The sequence below is a fragment of the Mirounga angustirostris genome, unplaced genomic scaffold (genome assembly GCF_029215605.1).
Source record: "Mirounga angustirostris isolate CCGP_5_RB_7025 unplaced genomic scaffold, mMirAng1.0.hap1 SCAF_4, whole genome shotgun sequence".
Taxonomy (NCBI): domain Eukaryota; kingdom Metazoa; phylum Chordata; class Mammalia; order Carnivora; family Phocidae; genus Mirounga; species Mirounga angustirostris.
This window is the reverse complement of record NW_026991712.1, coordinates 89254847-89261563: the sequence shown is the minus strand read 5'-3', so window position 1 is coordinate 89261563 and position 6717 is coordinate 89254847. Positions and strand designations below refer to the sequence as shown.

The following is a 6717-nucleotide window of genomic DNA, read 5'->3' as shown; positions in this document are numbered from 1 at the left end:
GCCGTGTCTAGCAAGAAGTGGTTGTGGCCAAGGTTGAAGAGGTTACTGCCTGTGTTCTCCTCTAGGATTTTGAGGGACTCCTGTCTCACATTGAGGTCTTTCATCCATTTTGAGTCTCTCTTTGTGTGTGGTGTAAGGAAATGGTCCAGTTTCATTCTTCTGCATGTGGCTGTCCAATTTTCCCAGCACCATTTATTGAAGAGACTGTCTTTTTTCCACTGGATATGCTTTCCTGCTTTGTCAAAGATTAGTTGACCATAGAGTTGAGGGTCGATTTCTGGGTTCTCTGTTCTGTTCCATTGATCTGTGTGTCTGTGTTTGTGCCCATACCATGCTGTTTTGATGATCACAGCTTTGTAGTATCGCTTGAAGTCAGGCACTGTGATGCCCCCCCTTGGTTTCCTTTTTCAACATTGGCCTGACAATTCGGGATCTTTTCTGTTTCCATACAAATTTTAGGACTGTTTGGGCTCTCTCTCTGTGAAAAATGTTGATGGTATTTTGATAGGGATTGCATTAAAAGTGTAGATTGCTCTGGGCAGCATAGACTTTTTCACAATGTTTATTCTTCTAGTTCATGAGCATGGAATGTTTTTCCATCTCTTTGTGCCTTCCTCAATTTCTTTCGTAAGTGTTCCTTAGTTTCTAGAGTACAGATCCTTTACCTCTTTAGTTAGGTTTATTCCTAGGTATCTTAAGGGTTTTGGTGTGATTGTGAATGGGATCAATTCCTTCAGTTTTCATGCCTCATTCACATTGTTACTGTGTAGACATGCCACTGATTTCTGTGCACTGATTTTGTATCCTGCCACGTTGCTGAATTGCTGCATGAGTTCTAAGCAATTTGGGGTGGAGTGTTTTCTGTTTTCCACATAAAATGTATCATCTGGGAAGAGAGAGAGTTTGAGTTCTTCTTCACCAATTTGAATGCCTTTTATTTTGCTTTGTTGTCTGATGGCTGAGGCTAGGACTTCTAGTGCTACGTTGAACAAAAGTGGTGGGAGTGGGCATCCCTGGTCATGTTCCTGACTTTAAGGGAAAAGCTCTCAGTTTTTCCCCATTGAGAATGATATTGCTGTGGGCTTTTCAGAGATGGCTTTTATGATACTGAGGCGTATGTCCTCTATCCCTACACTGTGGAGAGTTTTAATCAAGAAAGGATGCTATATTTTGTCAAATGCATTTTCTACATCAATTGAGAGGATCATATGGCTCTTGTTCTTTCTTTTATTAATGTGATGTATCACTTTGATTGATTTGTGAATGTTGAATTACACTTGCAACCCAGGGATGAATTTCATTTAATGGTGGTGGAATAATACTTTTAATGTACTGTTGGATCCTATTGGCTAGTTTCTTGGTGAGAATTTCTGCATCCATGTTCATCTGGGATATTGGTCTGTAATTCTCCTTTTTGGTGGAGTCTGTCTGGTTTTGGGATCAAGGTAATGCTGGCCTCACAGAATGAGTTTGGAAGTTTTCCTTCCTTTTCTAGTTTTGGAACAGGTTCAGAAGAATAGGTATTAGTTCTTTAAATGTTTTGTAGATTTCCCCTGGATAGCCATCAAGCCCTGGACTCTTGTTTGTTGAGATATTTGATTACTGTTTCGATTTCCTTGCTGGTTATGGGTCTGTTCAGGTTTTCTATTTCTTCCTATTTCAGTCTTGGTAGTTTATAAGTTTCCAGGAACACATCCATGTCTTCCAAATTGCCTAATTTGTTGGCATATAACATGTTCTTAAAATTGTTTGTATTTCCTTGGTGTTGGTTGTGATCTTTCTTCTTTTATTCATGATTTATTAATTTGGAGTCTTTCTCTTTTCTTTTTGATCAGTCTGGCCAGCTATTTATCAATCTTTTTAATTCTTTCAAAGAACCAGTACCTGGGGCGCCTGGGTGGCTCAGTAGGTTAAGTGTCTGCCTTCGGCTCAGGTCATGATCCTAGGGTCCTGGGATTGAGCCTCATGTGGGACTGACTCCCTGCTCAGCGGGGAGTCTGCTTGTCCCTCTGCCTTCAGCTCCCCCTGCTTGTGCTCTTTCTCTCTCTCTCTGTCTTCAGCTCCCCCTGCTTGTGCTCTCTCTCCCTCTCTCCCTCTCTCTATCAAATAAATAAAATCTTTAAGAAGAAAAACAACATTTAAAAAAAAGAACCAGTTCTTAGTTTCATTGATCTATTCTACTGCTTTTTCGGTTTCTATTTCATTGATTTCTGCTCTGATCTTTATTATTTCTATTTTTCTGCATGGTTTAGAATTTAGTTCCTATTCTTTCTCCAGATCCTTTAGGTGTAAGTTTAGCTTCTATATTTCAGTCTTTTCTAATTTTTTGAGGGAGGCTTGTATTGCAATGTATTTCCTCTTACAGCCACTTTTGCTCTATCCCAATGGTTTTAAACAGTTGTGTTTTCATTTTCATTTGTTTCAATGATTTTTTAATTCCCTAATTTCCTGGTTGACCCATTCATTCTTTAGCATGATGGCCTTTAACCTCCAGGTGTTTGAGTTCCTTCTAAATTTCCTCTTGTGATTGAGTTCCAGTTTCAAAGCACTGTGGTCTGAAAATATTCAGGGAATAATCCCAATCTTTTGGTACCACTTGAGTCCTGATTTGTGACCCAGCACATGATCTATTCTGGATACTGTTCCATGTGAACTTGAGAAGAATGTGTATCCTGTTACTTTAGGATGGAATGCTTTCTTCTGGGACCCCAATAATTCTAATATTGTTCGCTTTATGGTATCGCTGATTTCTCAAATCCTCCCCTCATGGCCCATTAGTTGTTTCTCTCTGGTTTCCTTGGCTTCCTTCCTTTCCATCAACTTGTCTTCTATGTCACTTACTCTCTGTTCTGCTTCATTTACCCTAGCTGTCAGAGCATCCAATTTAGACTACATCTCAGTTAAAGCATTTTTAATTTCTGCCTGAGTAGATTTTATTTCTGCACTAAGAGATTCTTTAGTGTCTTTTATGCTTTTTTCAAGCCCAGCTGTTAACTTTATAATTGTTATCCTGAATTCCAGCTCTCATATTTTACTTATATCCATATCAATTAGATCTGTGGCAGGGAGTATTACTTCTGGTTCTTTCTTTTGCTGTGAATTTCTCCTTCTAGTCATTTTGTCTAGAGAAGAATAGATGAAGAAGAGAACAAAATCAAAAATATCAACCAGGACCCCAGCCAAATACACACTAGATAAATCTGAAGAGGTCAGAAACCAAAAAAGAAAAGAAAAAAACATGGAAAAAAGAGATTATCTCCTAGGTGGACAAAACAGGGTGATCCGCTTGGTCCTGGGTGTATTTTGGTCTGTTTGTAGAAGATGCTAAATCCAGCCTCAGAATGTCTCCCTGAAGCCCAGTGCTGGTGGGGCTGTGAGCCTCAGGTGGCCAGGAGCTGGCTCCAGGAAGCTGGGGAGGTCACAGCAGGTCTGGGCCATGAGGCTACACTGGCCGGAAGGAGCCATTGGTGCTCGGCCTCCACTCTCTCACTCCCAAGCAGGCTCCATGAGGGTAGAGAGTGGCCCTATGGTGGGAGCTGCCTCCGCTGACACTGGGCACCTGGACACTTGTGAGATGCCCAACCTCCAAAACAACAAAAGTGGCTGCAAAAATAAGTGTGCCAACAGCAGCAGGGACAGCAGGAAAGTAAAGCTGGGTCCTGGCAGCGGCAGGCGGGCGGGCATGGCTGTGGGTGGGGGAGAAGGGAACCCGGCAGCTGCAACCCCCTGCAAAACGTTCTCAGCAGTGACAGCGACGGCGGGAGCGCCGGGCACCGGAGGCACGGGAACTGGAGCCGCCAGTGCGGCGGCTGCCTCCGGGGCTGCAGCTGCGGGAACGCCAAGAACTAAGCCCCTTGTGCCATGCCCCTGATCTGCAGCTTCGGGAGGCCAGTGGATCTAGACAAGGACGACTACCAGAAGGTGGTGTGCAATAAGGAGCACTGCCCCTACAGCACCTGGATGCACCTGCAGTGTTTCTATGAATGGGAGAGCAGCATCCTGGTCCAGTTTAAAAGCATCGGTTGTGCCCGCAGCTGGAATGAGGAGTGCCGCCAAAACATGTGGACAAAGAGCTGCGACCTGGCCCCCCACTTCTGCTCCTGCCACTGTGGACAGGGCCACTTAAAAAAGGACAAGACTGGTACCAGGTGAAGTGCATGCAGGATGAGAAAAAAAGAAGTCTGGGTCTGAGAAGAACACAGGGAGGCCCCCTGGCAAAGTGGTGGAAGAGGCAAAAAAAGTGCAGGCCACTGAACAAGCCCGAGAAAGGCCTGAGCCATGACCTCCCCTGGTGGCACTCCATGGACCCACAGAACTCCCAGGCAAAGCCAGTCAGTACAGCTACTTACCCTGCCCCGCTCTCCCTGCGGCTCCCCTGGCCAGTCCCCGCCACTGGCTACTCCATCCTCTCCCCTGCCCACTTCAGCAGCCCGTGGAAAATTCTTAAAGAGTGCCATCCATTTGGAGCCTTACAAAAAGGCCATGGCCGGGGGCCAGGTGTTCCAAAACACCCACTTTGATTATAGTCTGGCTGGGTTTATCAGTGCCGAGGGGGTGGCCGGGGTGGGGGGGTGGGAACACTTCGATATACCTGCACAGTTCCTGTGGTGGCTGGACCTGTCCAAGCTGCTCACTTACATCCCCAGGCATAAGTTGAACACTTTCCATGTGCAGATGGAAGACGATGCCCAAATGAACCAGGGGGAATATCTGAGGAAGTTCAGTCTCATAGACCTCAGTAGCAGCCACAGGAAAGTTGTAAAATGTGCTCTGTGCCACCGGGCACTCCCAGTGTTTCAACAGTTCTCTTCAGTGTATGGAACTTTGTTCTTAAGCCCATCGAGACACAATGAAATAGAATACAATATTCTGTATTATCTTCAAGGGAGGCTCATGTACCTGTATGTGGAAGAAGTTCACAAGATTATCTGCATCAAGTATACATCGTGGTGGGACAGCAGCTGGCTCCAGCTGGGCACATGTACACCTATGACATCCTGGCCACCTCTCCATGCTGTCAGGCCCGCCTGCACTGTAAGCACTGCGGGAAGCCTGTGATAGACGTATGGATTAAGATACAGTACTTCGAGTACAGCAATGTCCAGCAGGGTCCGCACTGTGTGAACCTGGACTACCATTCTGTGAAGTCATTTTAATTCCTTCAAAGTTCTCGAAGATTATTGATGAAAGCTTTGCTTTAGTAATAGTTATTTTATTGACTTTATTTATTTATTACATAACTTTTATAGGGAAACATTCTGTGACATTACTTTCTTTTCTAATTTAAAGGAGAGTTCCTTTGTGTATGTGTGCCACTAAAATGGAGTTGACCTCTTGCCCTCTCTTGACTCCTGAGTGTTAGTCTGTGGTCCTGACCAGAGCCCAAATGGTTAATCCTTTGAGTCTGGGGTAGCCTTTCACTATCACTAAGAGTCTCTCATGCAGCTTTTAAGGTTGTGGGGGAAGATAGGGTGAATTTAACAAAGGGATTATGTGGTTATAAACTAAAAGCATGGTGGGAGTTGGAAGGAACATCTTATTAAAATGTTAACCATTTAAAGACCCACTTTTAGATCTGCTCTGGGCCTTGGGAGAAACATGTGACACCTGAATGTAAGTCTGTGCCTGGAGAGCTGATAGTGTATTAATCTGTCTTGGTTCAGTGTTCTGCACTGCACATTGACCTGCAGATTATTTGAAAGTGGACACAAGTGCTGTTTCTATCACTGTTGTGATTTATCAGGTAGTTTTCCAACTGAAAATTATATCCAAATTATGAGACCTATGAAAACTAGTGGTGTTGCAAATATTTTGACCTGTAACAGAGAGAATATACTAAATGAATTTGGAAGTGATGCACAAGGGGACAACATCAGGCAGAACCCTGTCATTGAAATTATGTCTTTGAAGTTGGTCAAATGAGCTCTTAAGAAGAATCCATGAATGACAAGATTTGGGTGGTAATGATTTATGTAGGTTGCACTGCCAAGTGCCATTTGAGGTCAAGTCCTTATCACAGGTAAATCTTACAGCCATAGACCCTAACTGGTGAATTTCAGAACCATCATTACTGTGCTTTATCTTCCACAAAATTGTTATGGCCACATTTTACACATTTAATGCTGAGTTTCCCAAATCATAAGTTTGACCCTAAGAGGGAAAGGAAAAAATTGCTTGTGAGGATATGAGGAAGATAATAATAATTTTAATATTTCTTTTTAAAGTATGTGTCATTTTTCAAAACTGCTGATTGTAATGTATAACAGTATGTTTGAAAATAGATCAATTCTGGGGTGCCTGGGTGGCTCAGTCATCAAGCGTCTGCCTTTGGCTCAGGTCATGATCCCAGGGTCCTAGGATTGAGCCCCGCATTGGGCTCCCTGCTCATCAGGAAGCCTGCTTCTCCCTCTCTCACTCCCCCTGCTTGTGTTTCCTCTCTCGCTGTGTCTCTCTCTGTCAAATAAATAAATAAAATCTTTAAAAAAAAAACCTGAAAATAGATCAATTCTGAAGCTTTCCATGATACTTCATCATTAGTGAAAAAAGATGATAATTTGTAAAACTTGATTAGTCAGAACATTGGGCTTTCCAGGGCGCCTGGGTGGCTCAGTTGGTTAAGTGACTGCTTTCGGCTCAGGTCACGATCCTGGAGTCCCGGGATCGAGTCCCACATCAGGCTCCCTGTTCAGCAGGGAGTCTGCTTCTCCCTCTGACCCT

General features: G+C 43.8%; 1 pseudogene; it reads left to right on the top strand.

Annotated features, from left to right (window-relative positions):
* Positions 1-3574: 3574 nt before the first annotated feature.
* On the top strand, positions 3575-5184 carry LOC123840851 (headcase protein homolog; annotated as a pseudogene).
* The last annotated feature ends 1533 nt before the right edge of the window (positions 5185-6717 follow it).